This window comes from Schistocerca serialis, chromosome 2 (assembly GCF_023864345.2).
Source record: "Schistocerca serialis cubense isolate TAMUIC-IGC-003099 chromosome 2, iqSchSeri2.2, whole genome shotgun sequence".
NCBI classification, from domain to species: domain Eukaryota; kingdom Metazoa; phylum Arthropoda; class Insecta; order Orthoptera; family Acrididae; genus Schistocerca; species Schistocerca serialis.
This window is the reverse complement of record NC_064639.1, coordinates 388636731-388659546: the sequence shown is the minus strand read 5'-3', so window position 1 is coordinate 388659546 and position 22816 is coordinate 388636731. Positions and strand designations below refer to the sequence as shown.

The following is a 22816-nucleotide window of genomic DNA, read 5'->3' as shown; positions in this document are numbered from 1 at the left end:
AAATTATTAACTATTAAACAGTGTGCACAACTCAATGTTCCTTCATTTCAAAGCTTTTGCCTTCCAATTCAGCAATTTTCATACTTCTGGCAATTCTTCAACAATGTGTTAGAGAATTTAATGTTACAATAATGATAGTTACATGGCATTTCTGCATGAAGAAGGAAGAATTTATCACAGAGGCCACATATAAGGGCACCTGGCTATGAATTGTTGCTGCAATTCATTATTTGCTGCATTACCAAAGCAAGGTATTAATGGTCTTCCATGGCTGTTGTTGGTACAACACTGGAAAGTATGTTTTGGTATACTCTTTTCTGGTGTATTGACTCAATGTTTGGCACCAGCTGATTATGATCTATGTGTAGTGCCACCCTTCAAAAAAAAAAGAGGTGCTTGATGGATGTTCTCTACCAGGCACTTCATTACCATGTAACATAGCCCCAAAAGAGTCTGTATATATGATTGTGTTGTCTGGCATTGATGCTGGCTTCTGTTATTCAATTATTCTTTGGCTATACTGACCTGCTGCTCATTGGCCAATGTCTTTGGGTCATTCCATATCAAGTCATCCAGGCTATGATATCCTCTATCTACCAGAGAAATGAGATTTTGTATAGAGCTTTTGTAATTAATTTCATGAACTGTTACCAGTTTTTATCACTTTACATGCATTCTGTTGGTAGTGATTGCCAAAGTTTGATGCAATGTGTTACTTCAAACCAAACTGCGAAAATTTAAAAATTGGCAGCAGTTTTTAAATGCAAAAAAGTAGGCTGCCAATTTTTTCCTTAATATTCTTTCTGAAATCTAGTTTATGAAAATATGAAAGAACTGGTCATACAAACTTCTGTAGATTTATTTTATTTTATTTTGTTAAATTAGAAAAAAATGGCCACTTCCCTCACCCCACCCCACCCCACCCTCCCACCTCAGAAAATCATAGGAAATATTAGGCAATGATCTACAAATAGTACAGTTTCATCACAAAAATCTTTTTTTATGTGGATTTTGAAAACATTTCCACTCAGCCATTAGCATTCCCACAGTATCCTCGAGAGAAATACTGTTAGCTATCAAAGGAGCATAACAACATAAGTGAGCCTAAAATATACAAGTATAACAAAAACTGCAGTATAAAACAGAAGTACAAAGTATAAAATGTTCATATACATTGCACAATATATGAACATTATAATGGTAATTTCTGTGTCATAAATGGATTAATTCAATGCAGTGACACCTAGGGTTTTGTTTACAGTACTTGAGCACTTTCTCAAAAGTCACTATCATGTCAACACAAAATGCTGATGCCGCAATCTGCATTCAAGTTCATTTAGAAGTATACATGTGACAAGTCACTCTAATATTTCACATTTAATAGTTCTTTGTATAAGGACCACTTTTCTCCTGCCAACCTTGAAGAGTTTTTGCTTAGAGAATGAGTATGGCCTTTTGCTTTGGTGATATCAACTTCACACACACTATGAGAGAATGGAATGTCACAAACATCACTATCAGGCCAACACAAGGACAAGAATGGTACATACGGATGCACGATCTTCCTGTAACATCTCCTTCACCGTCATTCACTTTCTCAACAATCCCCAAATACCAAGAAGAGCCATACACACATGCAAAATAGCAACTGGGCTGCACAGAGCATTCTGGCGTTAGTGACAGAAGCATAGAGAAATCACACATCCACATCTTAGCCTTTATGCTCCAATCTTGGTTGGTGACATTGGTATAATGTGATGCATGGATTGTGTTCCATAATCTGTTTTTGTACTTTCACCTGTTGAAAAAAGAATTTGTAACTTGTTTCCCTTGAACAAAAAGCTGTGTCCAGTAGCTAGAAGAAACCATAGATCACACCTGTCTACAAGAAGGATGGAAGAAATGATCCACAAAACTACTGTCCAATGTCCTTGACATCCATTTGTTGTAGAATATTAGAACATAATCTGAGCTCAAACATAATGAGGTATCTTGAAAATAATGATGTCATCCATGCCAATCAGCATGGATTTCGAAAACATAGATCAAGTGAAACCTAGTTCGCACTTTTCTCACATGACACCCTGAAAGCCGCAGATCAAGACAGTCTGATAGAGGCCATATTTCTTGATTTTCGAAAAACATTACACTCAGTACCACATCCATGTAATCATGTACCATGTACCATCAGAAATACAATCGTATGGAATATCAGACAAAATATGTGCTGGGCTTAGGATTTCTCAGTGGGGAGGATGCACCACATTATCATGGATGGAGAATAATTGACAGATGTAGAAATAACTTAAGGTGTACCCCAAGGACGTGTGTTGGGCCTGTTGCTGTTCATGTTGTGTATTAATGATATAGTGGACAATATTAAAAGTAACCTCAGACTTTTCACAGATGATGTAGTCCCTACAATGAAGTACAGTCTGAACCAAGCTGTACAAATATTCAGTCAGACTTTTATAAGATTGCAAAGTGGTGCAATGATTGGCAACATGCTTTAAATGTTGAAAATGTAAAAATTTGCACATCACAAAATGAAAGAAACATAGTATCCTATAACTATAATATTAGTGAGTCACAGTTGGAATCTGCAAACTCTTACAAATACCTGGATGTAACACTCAGTAGGACATGTAGTGGAACAATCACACAGGCTCAGTCGTGGGCAAAGCATGTACCACACTTTGGTGTACTGGTACAATAGTAGGAAAATGCAATTAGTCTACAAAGGAGACTGGTTACAAATCACTCATGCAACCCATTCTAAAATATTGCTCTTGTGCGTAGGATCCATACCAAACAGGATTAGCAAGGGATATTGTATGTACACAGAGAGTGGCATCATGAATGGTCACAGGTTTGTCTGACCCACACGAGAGTGTCACAGAAATGATGAAAGAACCAAACTACCAGACTCTTGAAGACAGACGGAAACTATCCTGAGAGACCCCACAGACAAAGTTTCATGTACTGGCTTTAAATAATGAATCTAGAAATATACTGAAACCCCCAATGTACAGCTCATATAAAGGTAGTGAGTATAGAGCCATCTAAATAATCATTTTTCCTTCACTTCGTATGTGAATAGAATGGGAAAAATGCTCTAATTACTGGTACAATGAGACATATCCTATATCATGCACTTCACAGTGGTTCACAGAATACAGATGTAGATGTAGATTTCATTTTTTGAAACAGAGAACTGAAATTCCTTGCAGACTCTCCTGGCAGAATTCAAATAGCAGCAATGCTGCAAGTTTTTATCTTTATACAGTATCTGCAAACTTCTTTCTGTGACAGGTCTTTTAACAGTGCGACCAATACCACTGCAAGCAGATTTGCCATGCCTGGTTGCAAAAAAAGACCAGCTGCACTTAACATTGAAATCACATTCACAGACGCAGATACATTTTGTACTGTGCAGCACATCCATCAGGGAAATATTAAGCAGAAGCAACAGGAATTTCAGGAAATTCACCTAAAAAAATTTAGCACAGACTTCTGAGTCTGATACATCAGGGCCACATTGTATTTTAGATCATCAGAAATAATACAAAAACACGTGCATGTAACTGTGTCTATTTTGTACAAAAAAACAAAACTGTGAAGAGGGCAGCTACTACTGTTTCCTTCTTAATTTTTAGGTAATCAGACTGTGATTGAGAAATGAAAGAGTGCGGAGTAAGTTTTATGCCTTCTTACTTAGTGTGTCACAGAATTCCAACATAATGGCGATTTGAACAATTGAAGTCAATCTATCAGTTGATACACATTACAGTATTGAACCATATCATCAGGGTCTTCTATTTCATTTTGCTCCTGTAACCGTGGTATAGGGGTAGCATCTTTCATTAGTAATCAAAATGTCCTCGGTCCCGGGTTGGAGCCCATCACTGCTGAAATTTTGAATAAAAATAAGTGGCACTGGCAGCTAACTTCTGGCATAAAAATGGCGAAGGACTTCCTGCATAAGAAGTCAACCTCATTCTGCCAATGGCCACGTCAAATAGAGCGGAGAAGAGAGGACAGAGGTTCAGGGCACTCTCTTGCCCTTGGGGTGGGAAACTGCCTCTAAAAGCAGAAGAATCAGCAATGATCAACGGTGTGAGAACACAGAAGGCAATGTAAACCACTGCATTAAAGGACATGTGGCATTTAATAGGAAAAATGACATGATGATTCTCCTTTGCAGAAGATTCTGGACTAGTCACACATTCTGATCTCCAGAACAGGACTGCCAAGGAGGAGATGACCATGAGAAAAAGATTGAATAACCAATGAAAGAGTAAGGTTCTACAAGTCGGGGCTTGTATGTCAGAAGTCTGAAAGTGGTGGGGATGCTAGAAAATCTGAAAATGGATATGCTAACACTCAATCTGGATGTAATGTGGGTCAGGAAAGTGAGATGGAAAGAGTGCAAAGATTTCTGGTCATATAAGTACAGAGCAATATCAACAGCAACAGAAAATGGTATAACAGGACTAGGACTTGTTACGAACAGGAAGTTAGAGTAGAGTGTGTGTCACTGTGAACAGTTCAGTGATAGCATTATTCTCAACAGAATCAACAGCAAACCAACACCAACAATGACAGTTCAGGTATATATACCAACATCACAAGCTGAAGCTAAAGAGACAGCCAAAGTATATGAGGATATTGAATGGATAATTCAGTATGTAAAGGGAAATGGAATGCGGTCTTAGGGGAAGGAGAAGAAGAAAGGGTTATGGGAGAATATGGGGTTGGTACTACAAATGAGAGAGAAGAAACACTAATTGAGTTCTGCAATAAATATCAGTCAGTAATATTGAATAACCTGTTCAAGAATCACAAGAGGGGGACATATACTTGAAAAAAGCTGGGAGATACGGGAAGATTTCAGTTAAATTACATCATGGACAGGCGGAGATTCCAAAATCAGGTATTGGATTGTAAGAGTTACCCAGGAGCAGATATACACTCAGATCACAATTTAGTAATTATGAAGAGTAAGCTGAAGTTTAAGAGACTAGTCAGGAAGAATCAATGTATGAGGACGTGGGATACAGAAGTGCTTACGAATGAAGAGACATGCTTGAAATGCTCTGATGCTATTGATACTGCAATAAGAAACAGCTCAATGGCCAGTTCAGTTGAAGAGGAATGGACATCTCTAAAAAGCACAATCACAGAAGTTGGAAAGAACAACATAAGTAAAAAGAAGATAAATATGAAGAAAACATGAGTAACAGAAGAAATAATTCAGTTGATAACAGCTCCATGAAAAAAAAAAAAAAAAAAAAAAAAAAAAAAAAAAAAAAAAAATATATATATTGTCGGAAGGTCAGACTCAGCATATAGAAAGGTCAAAACAACCTTTGGTGAAATTAAAAGCAAGGATGGTGACATTACAAGCGCAACAGGAATTCCACTGTTAAATGCTAAGGAGAGAACGGAGAGGTGGAAATAAAGGTCCCTATGAGTGGAGAAGATTTGTCTTATGTTATAGAAGAAGAAACAGGAGTCGATTTAGAAGAGGTAGGGGATCCAGTGTCAGAATCAGAATTTAAGAGAGCTTTGGAAGACTTAAGATCAAATAAGGCAGAAGGGATAGGTAACATTCCATCAGAATTTCTAAAATCATTGGGGGAAGTGGTAACAAAATGACTATTCATGTGGGTGTGCAGAATGTACAAATCTGGTGATATACCATCTGACTTCTGGAAAAACACTATCCACACAGTTCTGAAGACTGCAAGAGCTGACAACTGAGAGAATTATTGCACAATCAGCTTAACAACTCATGCACCAAGTTGCTGACAAAAATAATATACAGAGAACTGAAAAGAAAATTGAGGATTTGTTAGATGAGGATCACCTTTCAGAAAGTTAAAGGCACCAGAGAGGCAATTCTGACGTCGTGGTTGATAATGGGAGCAAGACGAAAGAAAAATCAAGACATATTCATAGGATTTGTCGGACTGGAAAAAGCATTTGACAATGTAAATGCTGCAAGATATTCTAAATTCTCAGAAAAATAGGGGTAAGCTATAGGGAAAGATGGGTAATATACCGAAGAACACATACATAGCCAACAGGGAATAATAAAAGTGGAAGACCAAGAACAAAGTGCTCAGATTGGAAAGAATGTAAGACAGGGATGTAGTCTTTTGCCCCTACTGTTCACTCTATACTTTCAAGAACCAATGGCAGAAATAAAAGAAAGGTTTGAGAGCGGTTTTAAAATTCAAGGTGAAAGTATATCAGTGACAAGATTCACTCACAACAGTTGAATGTATTGAACAATCTAATGAGTACAGAATATGGATTGAGAATAAAGTGAAGAGAGATGAAAGCAATAAGAAGTAACAGAAATGAAAACAGCAAGAAACTTTACTTCAGAATTGGTGACCACGAAGAAGATGAAGTTATGGAATTCTGCTACCTTGGCAGCAAAATAACACGTGGTGGATGGAACAAGAAGGACATCCTAAGCAGATTAGTACTGGAAAAAAGGGCCAAGACAAGTTTACTAGAATGAAACTTAGGCCTTAATTTGAGGAAGAAATTTCTGAGAATGCACATTTGGAGCACAACATTGTATGACAGTTAAACATGGACTGCAGGAAACCCAGAAAAGAAAAGCAAAGCATTTGACATGTGGTGCTACAAAAGAATGTTGAAAATTAGGTGGACTTATAAAGTAAGGAATGAGGGGGTTCTGTGCAGAATCAAAAAGGGAGAAGTACACACATCAAAAAAAGTTTTGCATCACCTCAGTTCCCAGACCTCCTGAAGATATACATTGATTGTGGATATTGTATCACAGACACAGCCCCTTTGACTGTTCAGAGATGTCACTAAACCCACCCAAAGGTGTAAACAACCATGCATGAGCAGTGCCTATTAGGCGGAGGAGGTCCGACAGCTGATCAGTTCCAGTTATTCCACCAGGAAGGAGGTACACAGCTCGTGTTGTCTGCAGTTCAACCATGCCTAAATGGTCAATACCACAACTTGACCGCGTCCGCATTGTTACTTTGTGCCAGGAAGGGCTCTCAACAAGGGAAGTGTCCAGATGTCTCAGAGTGAACCAAAGAGATGTTCTTCGGATATGTAGGAGATGCAGAGAGGCAGGAACTGTCGATGACATACCTCGCTCAGGCCGCCGAAGGGCTACTACAGCAGTGGATGACTGCTAAGTACAGATTATGGCTCGGAGAAACTCCGACAGCAACGCCACCATGGTGAATAATGCCACATAATGTTATGACTCAAACTGTGCACAATATGCCGCATGATGCACAACTTCACTCCTGACATCCGTGGCAAGATCCATCTTTGCAACCACCACACCATGCAGTGCAGTACAGATGGGCCCAACAACATGCTAAATGGACTGCTCAGGATTGGCATCAAGTTCTCTTCATCGACGAGTGTCACATATGCCTTTAACCAGACAATCGTCGGAGACATGTTTGGAGGCAACCCGGTCAGATTGAATGCCTTAGACACACTGTCCAGCGTGTGCAGCAAGGTGGGGGTTCCCTGCTGTTTTGGGGTGGCATTATGTGGGGCCGATGTACGCCACTGGTGGTCACGTAAGACACCATAATGGCTGTATGATATGTGAATGCCATCCTGCGACTGATAGTGCAACCATATCGGCAGCATATTGGCGAGGCATTCGTCATCATGGATGACAATTCGCGCCCCCATCATGCCCATTTTGTGAATGACTTCCTTCAGGATAACGACATCGCTTGACTAGAGTGGCCAGCATGTTCTCCAGACATGAACCCTATCGAACATGCCTGGGATAGATTAAAAAGGGCTGTTTATGGACAACATGACCCACAAACCACACTGAGGGATCTATGCCGAATCAAAGTTGAGGAGTGGGACAATCTGGACTAACGGTGCCTTGATGAACTTGTGAATAGTATACCATGACGAATACAGGCATGCATCAATGCAACAGGACATGCTACTGGGTATTAGAGGTACCGGTGAGTACAACAGTCTGGACCAACACCTCTGAAGGTCTTGCTGCATGGTGGTACAACATCCAATGTGTGGTTTTCATGAGCAATAAAAAGGGTGGAAATGATTTGTATGTTGATCTCTATTCCAATTTTCTGTACAGGTTCCGGAACTCTCGGAACCGATGTGATGCAAAGCTTTTTTTGATGTGTGTATATAAAAAACACTGACAAGAAGGGACAGGATATTTTACCTTTTCTGCAAGTATTGTTAAAATATTGTCAGGATTATTACTCGGATCAATAGCTAGCTCCACTCGATATACATATGAAATTTTAAGTTTCAATACCCCAGTTGCTGATTCTAATTTACACTTGGCTGCTGCATACTGACTATCAAGAGCCAGTGAATGCAGCTTTTCAAGAGATGTTCCCAGGCTAGTTCAAACAGTAGTGAGCAAAGCTTTCTCAGGAGTCTGCAGCTTCACATTTATATCATCAAATGACAAGTCGTCACTTCCTTGCTTTCCAGCAATAAGTATGCTACAGGTTGGGCACATTTTTTCTCCACTAAATCCTCTTAATTCTGAAGTTCTTTGCCAGGTCTACACTAACTTCACATGATCCAGATGACACAGGTCATTTATGATGCATAAAGGGACCATAGCAAATTTTCTTATGTAGGGAGAAGCTGCACAGATATATATGTCTTTATGTTTAACAAACACTTATGAAACAGATACACAGTAATAATGACTGTTGCTTCTCCCTAATACAAGTTCTTGTTCTTCATCAGTCAGTTCATTCACGTATGTGAGATCTGTCTTTATGTTTAATACACACTTATGAAACAGATACACAGTAAGAATGACTGTTGCTTCTCCCTAATAGAAGTTCTTGTTCTTCATCAGTCAATTCAGTCATGTAAGTGCGGGCACCATCACATGAATCTTGAAAGTACTGTGCAAGAATACACCACTTACTTGTACTTTCCATATTGCCTAATACATAAAACCACCATTTGTCATAAATAATAGAAAAGATGTTGAACTAATCTAAAAAGTGATTAAATAATGACAAAAGCATTTTGTTCAATTGTTTCATCACAAAAGTATTTCAAATTTTTATTTTAATATTATTGTTACTATTTTCAATAGATAGTAATCTAAAAAGTGATTAAATAATGACAAAAGCATTTTGTTCAATTGTTTCATCACAAAAGTATTTCAAATTTTTATTTTAATATTATTGTTACTATTTTCAATAGATAGATAGATAGATAGTAGTTCAGAAGTGAATAGCTGAAAAATTTCCACAAATAAATTCTTGACCAACAATGAACTATAGAAATCTTTTCATTGTGCCTGTCTGCAAATCAACTTTTCCTCTGTATAATGAGGAACAACCTATCATTTTCATAACATTTTTATTCCATCTTTGGCTTCCCATTGTTTGATTTCAACAATGAACTGTGTGATGCAACTTAGTACCAAGAGCTCCAGATTGGATGCTCAGTGAACACACGACTCAAAACAAAGATGTGCATTATGTAGCACATTTAGTGGTAATTAATTTAAATTTTTTCCTTAAATATGATTTGTCCCTAGGAAAACCCAGTGTGGCCTCCTCCCCCTTTAAGCAGTTTGAAAGAGTGACTTGGTAGCCATACATTACTAATTTAAGTAAACTTTTTTCTGTTTTTTAAAAAAAGTGTTTTTCCACACTTTCCATCATATCTACAGACTGATTCTTTTTGTGTGAAAAAATGAAACATTATTATAAATATTGTAAAACTCCCACAGAAATCTATGAGGGAGGAATACCTTTAAAAAATTAGACTGTCCATGTATTGGGTTTGCTTAAAAGAAATTATTTACAACTTTTTCTAAGGTATAGATTATATTCAATACAAGCAGCTTGAACATAAAAATATTAACCTTTCTCTTTAATTTGAAAAAAAAAAAAACTGAAGGAACTATTGCACTTTTAAATTACAAAGGTGCATTACTATGAAAGCCTGAGTTCTTGTATCCATATTACTTCTTTGTATCACTACTGAAGAAGTACTTGACCTGCAACACTTAAATATTGGAAATGTTGATCTATCTAGGTAAACTTCTATTAGACAAGATTTCAAGGTTTTGTGTGAGGATATGTGCCATAACCTAATATTTCTGCATGATTTGATGTAGAATGACTCATTCTCAATTTCTGCTTGTAATTTGTTCCAACTCTTGAGCTTATCCTTGTTGTTCGTGAAGCATCAGTTGTCTGTGTTGTCAAAGTAAAAGTACAGACTAACTGCTTGGTATGATGTCAAATTTGAACAGCATATTACTGACGCAGAGGAAATGTCAATGTCACTGGGGGAAGTGTTAAAAAACAAGAGTTCAACAAATAGATGGTGCTATAAGTATCAGAATATGCTCACCAACAGACAGGCAGCTATTCTTTAGTTTGCAGCCAAGATGCCCAACATGACTGTCTCCTTGAAGGCTCACGCACTGCTGGCAAAAGTGCAATGTGGCGGAGGGAGGAAATCAGTTGATCCAACGTCTGTCGAAGACGTGGCCAAAGCACTGGAGGAGGGGTCAAGTGGTGGGCGCAAACACATAGTGCATGAGTAATTGCTCAAATCTAGACATGCCTGCATGCATGGTGCATAAAATCCTAAGAAACATCATGCACTGTTATCCATACAATATCACCACGTTCAGGAGTTGCTTCTTGCTGACCTGCCAGCAAGACAAATGTTCACTCTGTAATTTCTTGCTCTCATGGAAGTTGTAACGTCCCAATGACCACCTTAAAGTCGATTAAGAAAGAACATGAAGTAGGGAAAGTTATCTTGGCAGTCACGACAAGCTAACACGAAAGAGTTTTGTCAACAACTACATTGTACACCACTGAGCATATTTGTTAGCGAAAGAGAAAGAAGAAACATCGTATTTCAGCAATGGACAAATATCCATGTGACAAATGTGAAATTAATATCTCAAAAGTTAAGTCCAAAGGAATGTCATCAGAGATAACTTTTATGTGGAAGAGAGTTGTAAGGGCAACGAAGAAATTCAATGCGCCTACAATGCTTTTCCACAGAAGGAGTCACTTGCTAGAACTCATCCAGTGCAGACGTACGAGAGCAGCTCTGATCTGAATTATTGAGGTTGTGAATCATGACGAGATTGTTTTCGAGTTTAGAAGTGTTTGTTGCATGATGGGATTCACGGCTTAAGAAACTGATTTTATGAACTGAGACAGGAACAGATAGACTCATTTAACCATGCACTATGGGTTAATTGAAATTTAATAACGGAATTAGTGAACATTGGACTTGACTTTAGATTAGTTGGACCTTAAGGAGAAGTGAACATTCTATGAAAGAATACATGGAATTAGTCTTGAGTAGGACCCAAGTACGCGACATCATGAAGATAAAACAATTACGCTAAAGTGTTGAGTTGTAGTAGTTGCCAAGAAACTATAACTCAGTCGGACTGACTTAACTAAACTCTTCCGTGTGCGTGTGGTGCGGGAGTTATAAGTATTTAGTGATAAAATAACAATAAACTGATCGTTACTAGTAAAATACCCGGTGTGGACTACATCATTAAATAGTTTGATAAATGACTAAATCAACAACTACTCATGAAAGACTATTTCATTGAAGTGCAAATATTCATGTCATTAGTTGAGAAGTGAACTTCAAAATATTTTCGTATTACGACGCAATCTTACAAAGACTGAATCAAAGAGTATCTCTGGATCTCACTGCTTATCAGCTCAACAATTCCATAGCAACAAGACAACAGCATAAGAAAAAACTGTTAACTAAAATATTTCCTCGCAACCAGTGGTGTGTGCTATGCAAACAAGAGAAGAATTAATAACTACTGCAAATCCAGGCAATTAACAATACAATATTAATAATAAAAAGCATCAATTATACGAGTTTGCATAAGTGGAAATGCTGCGGACTTGTAATGGAGATACAACGACTACGCGAGGAATGCCTTTTCGGAAATTTTTAATGGTTTTTTCCTCCCGTTAATCTACGGGGACTAACGTTATATCACATCGTGTGTCTACTCTGCCGTGAGAGCTGTGGCAGTAGCAGCTCTACGGCGTCGACTACATCAGCACGTGGTTGGAGTCCAGGGGCACGCGCCACAAAGTGGACAATGAATGGCCAGGGAACATCCTGTGGACAAAAGATGCCCATTTTCATCTCCAGGGATGTGCAAGTAAGGCACGCAGAATGCAGAATACAGGCAATGGAAAATCTGCATGCATACCAACCAGTACAACTTCATTCAGCGAAGATGATTGTGTGGTGCAGGATGAGAGAATCTTTTGTCACAGAGCCGTATTTTTTTTGAGGAAATGAGTCCTGCAGGTCCTGTTACCTGCACCATCACTGGTAAACGCCATGAGAGTCCTTTGTGCACCACTGTCATTCCAATCCTTCAACAGCATGGATGCATGGGTGGGATCCTTTTTATGCATGATGGTGTTCCTCCAAACATTGCACAGCCAGTGAATGGGCTGCTGCAGAAGCATTTCTGAAATGCTAGAATTATCAGCCATCATTTTCCTACAGGTTGGCTGTCCATATCACCTGATACTAGTCTATTTGGACTTCTGGCTGTGGGGTTATGTAAAGGGTGTTGCGTCCAGTGTTCCAATTATGAACATAGCTGAATTGAAGACATGCACTGACACACTTCGATCTGTATGGAACATGCCGTTCCTCAATTTCAACCTGTGGCAGAAAATGGCGGACAGCATTCTGAACATGTCTTGCAATAGTCTCATGACAATTAGAAACCAATGTCATTTGGATTTTTATGAGCTTTTTGGCCTGAGGACACTTAAAAACCAATTTTTTTGATCAGATGTGGTGCGACCTTGCCATGGTGGCTGGGCTTACGCAACTAACAGTGGCACAGCTGTTGACTTTCAAAATTGTGCAGTGATGGAATTGATCAGTACGGATTGTGTAATGAGCAACTCAAATCAAACCATGACTGCCTTGTTGCGATTCATGTCATTTGTAGCTGACCCCATTTATGTTAAGATGCTTACTGGTAAAATTATCTTTAATTTTTTTGTTAAGTGATGTTTTCCCCCTGCATTAATAATATGATAATTAAATTTGACATCATTCTATGCAGTGTTTCTCCTTCTACAGAATTTTGAAGCTGTAACTTTGATTATGGGCACCCTGCATATGTTGGCAAGAAACATTATGTCATCAAATCTGGTTCATTTAGTAACACAGTCAAATCCCTTAATGTATTTTATCAGATACTGTCCCACACCTCATAAAAACACTGCTAGATGTCTGATATTAGCAGTAAATTTTCAGAGTGTTTGGAATAAAGTTCCTGAATTTACTGCCCTCCAGGAAGCGTGTGGCGCGCAAATTATTCTCGGGACTGAAACCTGGCTGAACCCTGAGATAGGAAGTTGCGAAATATTTAGTGAGGGTTGGAACGTGTATCGGAAAGGCAGATTAGACACCGTAGGAGGTGGTATCTTCATTGCAGTTGACAAAAATATTGTGTCTACTGAGGTCAAAGTAGAGTGTGATTGTGAAGTTACCTGGACACATTTAACAGGGCTAGGGGAAATAAAGTTAATTGTGGGGTGTTATTACCAGCCACCAGGTAATACTGTGACAATTCTAGAATCATTCAAAGGGAGTCTACATTCTGTATCGCAGAAGTACCCGGATCATGCTATATTAGTCGCAGGCGACTTCAACCTGCCTAGTATAGACTGGGATGTCTATGGATTCATTACAGGTGGTACAGACAAGCCGTAGTGTGAATTACTTTTGAACACATTATACGAAAACTGTCTTGAGCAGCTAAATCGACAGCCAACGCATAATGGAAATATTTTAGATCTGGTAGCCATGAACAGACCAGACCTCAACGACAGTGTCAGTGTTGAGACAGGGATTAGTGATCATGATGTTGTCATTACGACTATGGTTACGAAAGTTAAAAAGTCGGTCAAGAAGGCTAGGAGAATATTCTTACTAGAAAGAGCAGATAAGCAGTTGTTAGCATCCCACTTAGTATATGAATCGACTTCATTTACTTCCAGTACGATGGACGTGGAAGAATTATGGGCAAATTTTAAACACATTGTAAATCACGCATTGGACAAGTATGTGCCGAAAAATTGGGTTACGAACGGAAAAGACCCACCGTGGTTTAACAGTGCAATTCGGAGAATGCTCAGGAAGCAAAGGCAGTTGCACTCGCGGTACAAGAAAGATCGGGAGAATGAGGACAGGCAAAAGTTAGTAGAGATTCGTGCTGCTGTAAAAAGAGCGATGCGCGAAGCATTCAGCCATTGCCACCTTTATACCTTAGCAAAAGATCTTTCTGAAAACCCAAGGAAATTCTGGTCTTACGTAAAATCGGTAAGCAGGTCGAAGGCTTCCATCCAGTCACTCACTGATCAGTCTGGCCTGGCAACGGAAGTCAGCAAAACGAAAGCTGAAATTTTAAACTTAGCATTTGAGAAATCTTTCATGAAGGAGGATCATACAAACATACCGCTGTTTGAGTCTCATACAGATTCCCATATGGAGGACATAATGATGGACATCCCTGGGGTTGTGAAGCAGCTGCATGGGTTGAAAATAAATAAATCGCCAGGTCCTGATGGGATTCCAGTTCGGTTTTACAGAGAGTACTCTACTGCATTGGCTCCTTACTTGCTTGATTAGCTTCCATTTATTGTGAATCTCTTGCCCAACGTAAAGTCCCGAGCGACTGGAAAAAAGCACTGGTGACGCCTGTATCTAAGAAGGGTAGACGGACGGATCCGCAAAATTACAGACCAATATCCTTAACATCGGTTTGTTGCAGGATTCTTGAATATATTCTCAGTTCAAATATAATGAATTTCCTTGAGACAGAGAAGTTGCTGTCCATGCATCAGCACGGCTTTAGAAAGCATCGCTCCTGCAAAACGCAACTCGCCCTTTTTTCACATGATATCTTGCGAACCATGGATAAAGGGTATCAGACGGATGCCATATTCCTTGACTTCCGGAAAGCGCTGGACTCGGTTCCCCTTCTTAAGTAATAGAACCCAGTACGTTGTCCTCGATGGTGGGTGTTCATCGGAGGTGAGGGTATCATCTGGAGTGCCCCAGCGAAGTATGGCAGGTCCGCTGTTGTTTTCTATCTACATAAATGATCTTTTGGATAGGGTGGATAGCAATGTGCGGCTGATTGCTGATGATGCTGTGGTGTACGGGAAGGTGTCGTCGTTGAGTGACTGTAGGAGGATACAAGACGACTTGGACAGGATTTGTGATGGGTGTAAAGAATGGCAGCTGACTCTAAATATAGATAAATGTAAATTAATGCAGATGAATAGGAAAAAGAATCCTGTAATGTTTAAATACTCCATTAGCAGTGGAGCGCTTGACTCAGTCACGTTGATTAAATATTTGGGTGTAACATTGCAGAGCGATATGAAGTGGCACAAGCATGTAATGGCAGTTGTGGGGAAGGCAGATTGTCATCTTCGATTCATTGATAGAATTTTGGGAAGATGTGGTTCATCTGTAAAGGAGACCGCTTATAAAACACTAATACGACCTATTCTTGAGTACTGCTCAAGCGTTTGGGATCCCTATCAGGTCGGATTGAGGGAGGACATAGAAGCAATTCAGAAGCAGGCCGCTAGATTTGTTACTGGTAGGTTTGATCATCACGTGAGTGTTACGGAAATGCTTCAGGAACTTGGGTGGGAGTCTCCAGAGGAAAGGAGGTGTTCACTTCGTGAGTCGCTACTGAGGAAATTTAGAAAACCAGCATTTGAGGCTGACTGCAGTACAATTTTACTGCCGACAACTTACATTTTGCGGAAAGACCACAAAGATAAGATAAGATAAGATAAGAGAGATTAGGGCTCATACAGAGGCACATAGGTAGTCATTTTTCCCTCGTTGTTTGGGAGTGGAACAGGGAGAGAAGATGCTAGTTGTGGTATGAGGTAACCTCCGCCACGCACCGTACGGTGGATTGCGGAGGATGTATGTAGATGTAGATGTAGATGTAGAAGTTTGTCTGACTCATGAACATGTTTATTTACATTGGTCCTAATCCCAACCAACTGACATATGGGTCATAGCTGTGTGAAAGATCAAGATGCAAGACGTGGGCACATGGGACAATCAGTACACCTTATTTCAGTCCTTTGAAAAGTTGCTAAGTAATATATCAGCTCCACTGTAACTTCTGCATAGCCTTTTAACTGTACATAACCACCAAACAGTTGTCCATTAGGAATGGTTACTGCCAAACTATGAGCAAGAGCACAGTTGACCAAAGTGGCAAAACATGCTGCTGAGCCAAATATGCTTTATTTCAATGGCTGCTTCATAAAAGACTACATGAATCCCGAAATGGGTAGATGGGAACTGTGACTGCAACACTTACTTTGATACAGCAGCCCCTTGGAGCTGAATCTCAGGTAGCCCATTTCTCATACCAATCTCCTTCCACTACCGTAAACATCAACCACCACCCCTCAACAGCTCCACACCAATCTTCTTCCACTACCGTAAACATCAACCACCACCCCTCAACAGCTCCCCACTATCTCATCAGCTTAGTTGAATTCAACCATCTATCACTCTACACCCTCTCCAGTCCTTTTCCTTCGCCCTCTTCCTTCCCTGCCGCTTGGTGAGTGCATTTTTTATCTGTCCAATTACATTATATTGCCAAAAACTGATTATTTTCATTGTTATAAATATTGTTTATGTACCTCCCATCCAGTCAGTCACCCCAATAGATAGTAGGGCTTGAAAAAAAGGGAGAGAAGAGGCAAGGAGAGTGAGAGGGAACAAGGGAACTCTTCCTACATTTTCACTCTGTCATACAACCTTTTATTGCTCCTTATTTGTCTATCAAGTCATAATTATGCCTGCCCACTTGTTTTTGTTCAAATTATTTTTACACAGTGGTGAGTGGTTATCATGTGCTAATGTGCTACAGCACACTGTAAATATTACATTAAAATTGTACCATTTGTCTTAGAGTGTGAGACAGAAATCGCACTAAAATTACGCCATTTCTGTGCAAGTGACAAGACGAAAAATCACATTACAAATAGGCCATTTCTCTTTGAATGCATGCTAGTATGCAAATAATGTGAACAAAAACATGTTTTACAGCAATCTCTCTGCGATAACTAGAAACGGTTGTCGGATGCTGAAATGATGGTCATCCGTATTAAGATCATCCAAGAGATGGGGGGCAACTATCTTTTTCAACTGCACATGCTCTGATGTGACATCAACCCTTCTGGCATTATGAGTGCTACGTTACTCATAGCATCAGGTCAGTATTTTTCTTTGAAAGTGAGTAATAAATCCCCCCTCAATAAATAAACAGGATATTCATTATGTGAGTCACTTTTGTTATCTTTCCACTTTGAAATAATATATCAATTGCTCTCTCTTCCTCTTCTAAAATTAAAAAATTAACACTAAATCACAAGAGCCTCTTTCACGAATTGCCTGATTTCATTCCTCACCTGCTTCATTTCAAATAAATCTGTTTGGTATTCACACAACTTTATTTCTTCTATCTGCAGCTTCCTCACATTCTTCAGTAACCACAGTAAGAAGTACCCTCTCGAATACACTTCACAGTGGTTTGCAAAGTATGCATGTAGACGTAGATATAGATAGGTCAGAGTAGCAACATTTGTTAATTCTATACAATCATTTCTTCGTTCTGTTTCTCTGCTGTCCACAACCTCCACATAAACCTTCTGACAGTGTCTAAGTAATTTACACATAACTCTAACGTTTCTTCTGTTGTACTTCTCAAATTCTTGAAACAATCATCTAGGGAGGTCGTCTCAAGGTGTGGCAGGGGGTGAAAGACATTCCGGAGGGCTGAACGGAAGGCCTCTCCAGTTTGTCTGATGAACCAGTTTCAGGCTCTGTCTCAGGCTGATACTGATCTTCGGCCTGACATGGCTGCTTGTCCTGTTCCAGAGGTTGCCCCTCAGTCTGCAAGATTCGGGCGGTCGCAGAGGGTGGGCTTACTGGTAGTTGGGAGCTCCAACGTCAGGCACGTAATGGGCCCCCTTAGGGATATGGCAGCAAGAGAGGGGAAGAAAACCAATGTGCACTCCGTGTGCATACCTTGGGGAGTCATTCCAGATGTGGAAAGGGTCCTTCCGGATGCCATGAAGGGTACAGGGTGCACCCATCTGCAGGTGGTCGCTCATGTCGGCACCAATGATGTGTGTCGCTATGGATCCGAGGAAATCCTCTCTGGCTTCCGGCGGCTATCTGATTTGGTGAAGACTGCCAGTCTCACTAGCGGGATGAAAGCAGAGCTCACCATCTGCAGCATCGTCGACAGGACTGACTGCGGACCTTTGGTACAGAGCCGAGTGGAGGGTCTGAATCAGAGGCTGAGACGGTTCTGCGACCGTGTGGGCTGCAGATCCCTCGACTTGCGCCATAGGGTGGTGGGGTTTCGGGTTCCGCTGGATAGGTCAGGAGTCCACTACACGCAACAAGCGGCTACACGGGTAGCAGGGGTTGTGTGGCGTGTGGCGTGGGCTGGGCGGTTTTTTAGGTTAGATGGCCTTGGGCAAGTACAGAAAGGGCAACAGCCTCAACGGGTGCGGGGCAAAGTCAGGACATGCGGGGACCAAGCAGCAATCGATATTGTAATTGTAAACTGTCGAAGCTGCGTTGGGAAAGTACCCGAACTTCAAGCGCTGATAGAAAGCACCGAAGCTGAAATCGTTATAGGTACAGAAAGCTGGCTGAAGCCAGAGATAAATTCTGCCGAAATTTTGACAAAGGTACAGACGGTGTTTAGAAAGGATAGATTGCATGCAACCGGTGGTGGAGTGTTCGTCGCTGTTAGTAGTAGCTTATCCTGTAGTGAAGTAGAAGTGGATAGTTCCTGTGAATTATTATGGGTGGAGGTTACACTCAACAACCGACCTAGGTTAATAATTGGCTCCTTTTACCGACCTCCCGACTCAGCAGCATTAGTGGCAGAACAACTGAGAGAAAATTTGGAATACATTTCACATAAATTTTCTCAGCATGTTATAGTCTTAGGTGGAGATTTCAATTTACCAGATATAGACTGGGACACTCAGATGTTTAGGACGGGTGGTAGGGACAGAGCATCGAGTGACATTATACTGAGTGCACTATCCGAAAATTACCTCGAGCAATTAAACAGAGAACAGACTCGTGGAGATAACATCTTGGACCTACTGATAACAAACAGACCCGAACTTTTCGACTCTGTATGTACAGAACAGGGAATCAGTGATCATAAGGCCGTTGCAGCATCCCTGAATATGGAAGTTAGTAGGAATATAAAAAAAGGGAGGAAGGTTTATCTGTTTAGCAAGAGAAATAGAAGGCAGATTTCAGACTACCTAACAGATCAAAACGAAAATTTCTGTTCCGACACTGACAATCTTGAGTGTTTATGGAAAAAGTTCAAGGCAATCGTAAAATGCGTTTTAGATAGGTATGTGCCGAGTAAAACTGTGAGGGACGGGAAAAACCCACCGTGGTACAACAACAAAGTTAGGAAACTACTGCGAAAGCAAAGAGAGCTTCACTCTAAGTTTAAATGCAGCCAAAACCTCTCAGACAAACAGAAGCTAAACGATGTCAAAGTTAGCGTAAGGAGGGCTATGCGTGAAGCGTTCAGTGAACTCGAAAGTAAAATTCTATGTACCGACTTGACAGAAAATCCTGGGAAGTTCTGGTCTTACGTTAAATCAGTAAGTGGCTCGAAACAGCATATGCAGACACTCCAGGATGATGATGGCATTGAAGCAGAGGATGACATGCGTAAAGTTGAAATACTAAACACCTTTTTCCAAAGCTGTTTCACAGAGGAAGACCGCACTGCAGTTCCTTCTCTAAATCCTCGCACAAACGAAAAAATGGCTCTCATCGAAATAAGTGTCCAAGGAATAGAAAAGCAACTGGAATCACTCAACAGAGGAAAGTCCACTGGACCTGACGGGATACCAATTCGATTCTACACAGAGTACGTGAAAGAACTTGCCCCCCTTCTAACAGCCGTGTACCGCAAGTCTCTAGAGGAATTGAAGGTTCCAAATGATTGGAAAAGAGCACAGGTAGTCCCAGTCTTCAAGAAGGGTCGTCGAGCAGATGCGCAAAACTATAGACCTATATCTCTGACGTCGATCTGTTGTAGAATTTTAGAACATGTTTCTTGCTCGAGTATCATGTCGTTTATGGAAACCCAGAATCTACTATGTAGGAATCAACATGGATTCCGGAAACAGCGATCGTGTGAGATCCAACTCGCTTTATTTGCTCATGAGACCCAGAAAATATTAGATACAGGCTCCCAGGTAGATGCTATTTTTCTTGACTTCCGGAAGGCGGTCGATACAGTTCCGCACTGTCGCCTGATAAACAAAGTAAGAGCCTACGGAATATCAGACCAGCTGTGTGGCTGGATTGAAGAGTTTTTAGCAAACAGAACACAGCATGTTGTTATCAATGGAGAGACGTCTACAGACGTTAAAGTAACCTCTGGCGTGCCACAGGGGAGAGTTATGGGACCATTGCTTTTCACAATATATTTAATGACCTAGTAGATAGTGTCGGAAGTCCCATGCGGCTTTTCGCGGATGATGCTGTAGTATACAGAGAAGTTGCAGCATTAGAAAATTGTAGCGACATGCAGGAAGATCTGCAGCGGATAGGCACTTGGTGCAGGGAGTGGCAACTGACCCTTAACATAGACAAATGTAATGTATTGCGAATACATAGAAAGAAGAATCCTTTATTGTATGATTATATGATAGCGGAACAAACACTGGTAGCAGTTACTTCTGTAAAATATCTGGGAGTATGCGTGCGGAACGATTTGAAGTGGAATGATCATAAAAATTAATTGTTGGTAAGGCGGGTACCAGGTTGAGATTCATTGGGAGAGTCCTTAGAAAATGTAGTCCATCAACAAAGGAGGTGGCTTACAAAACACTCGTTCGACCTATACTTGAGTATTGCTCATCAGTGTGGGATCCGTACCAGATCGGGTTGACGGAGGAGATAGAGAAGATCCAAAGAAGAGCGGCACGTTTCGTCACAGGGTTATTTGGTAACCGTGATAGCGTTACGGAGATGCATAATAAACTCAAGTGGCAGACTCTGCAAGAGAGGCACTCTGCATCGCGGTGTAGATTGCTCGCCAGGTTTCGAGAGGGTGCGTTTCTGGATGAGGTATCGAATATATTGCTTCCCCCTACTTATACCTCCCGAGGAGATCACGAATGTAAAATTAGAGAGATTAGAGCACGCACGGAGGCTTTAAGACAGTCGTTCTTCCCGCGAACCATACGCGACTGGAACAGGAAAGGGAGGTAATGACAGTGGCACGTAAAGTGCCCTCCACCACAAACCGTTGGGTGGCTTGCAGAGTATAAATGTAGATGTAGATGTAGATGTAGATGTACATGGAATTGCTAAAAGCATAATGGCCACTCCAACATAGGCTTTCAGAGAATGGTTACTTCATCTGAGGTAAGACATAACTTCTGTGGGAGGGACAGGGTGAGTAGAGGCAGCCACTGCCAGATGCAGAAGGCATGGCAGGGAAGAGGGGTATAGCCGTAATACAAGAGGTGTCAGGTGGAGCAGAGACGAGAGGGGAGGGTAACCAGTGCACTACAGTGTGTATGCACTCACAAAAACAACCTTGGAGACCGCGTATGTTTTAATAACATCGGGCAGCATGTACCAGCTACATGGCAGGAGCTATGCATAAGGCAGAGTAAGACAATGTTATTTGACAGAAAACAAGCACCAACAGCAACTTGTAGAGGTGTACTCAAAACTAGAATAACTGTTAGTTGGGATGAAATAGTAAGCACAATAAAATTTTGTCTTTACAATAAGGCAAAGAATAGCATCTCTAACAGGCAAAACAAAGAACAGGACAACTTACTTCAGAGCGACAGCACATAATCTGTATACATCCAAAACAGCAGAGTAAGACAATGTTATTTGACAGAAAACAAGCACCAACAGCAACTTGTAGAGGTGTACTCAAAACTAGAATAACTGTTAGTTGGGATGAAATAGTAAGCACAATAAAATTTTGTCTTTACAATAAGGCAAAGAATAGCATCTCTAACAGGCAAAACAAAGAACAGGACAACTTACTTCAGAGCGACAGCACATAATCTGTATAAATCCAAAACAGCAGATGACAGAAAAATGACAATGTATTGCTCACAGTTTAATGTGTGTGTGTGTGTGTGTGTGTGTGTGTGTAATGGACAATTCTTTTGGTATCAATATTGTAGTGATGACATGATGACGACTATAAACGTTTTAAGGTGTTCAACAGCTGCGTTATCAGCATCTTTGCTGGCAAGAAAAATGTGTGTGTAGCATACCATACAAACCTCATTCCTGTCAGACATATTAAGGGCTTAAGTCCACGAACACATTAGTAACTCTTTGAGAAAGTTTGGCTATGTAAATGTTTAATAGGATGAAGGATGTCATCCCCCTGGGACAAACCTTCAGAGAGAGCCTCACAATGCTAACATTTCCTATTCTACTTTCATAAGACGTGAGGTGTAACATCTCATTTTAAGGAAAGTGATAAGTTACTAAGCCCTTCTAAACAATGAAAGATGATCATGACATTTAAGAGAGAAGTTTCAAACAGTATATTGTCAGAGAAATGGTTTGTTATTATGTGCACATAATTCAAGCTATGTGAGCACAGCATATCTGCAAGATGGGATGACAAGTTTATTAT

General features: G+C 40.4%; 1 protein-coding gene across 1 annotated transcript in view; it reads right to left on the bottom strand.

Annotated features, from left to right (window-relative positions):
- LOC126455560 (U7 snRNA-associated Sm-like protein LSm11) overlaps positions 1–22816 on the bottom strand; it is a 130591-nt gene that overhangs the window by 12886 nt on the left and 94889 nt on the right. The window lies entirely within an intron of this gene.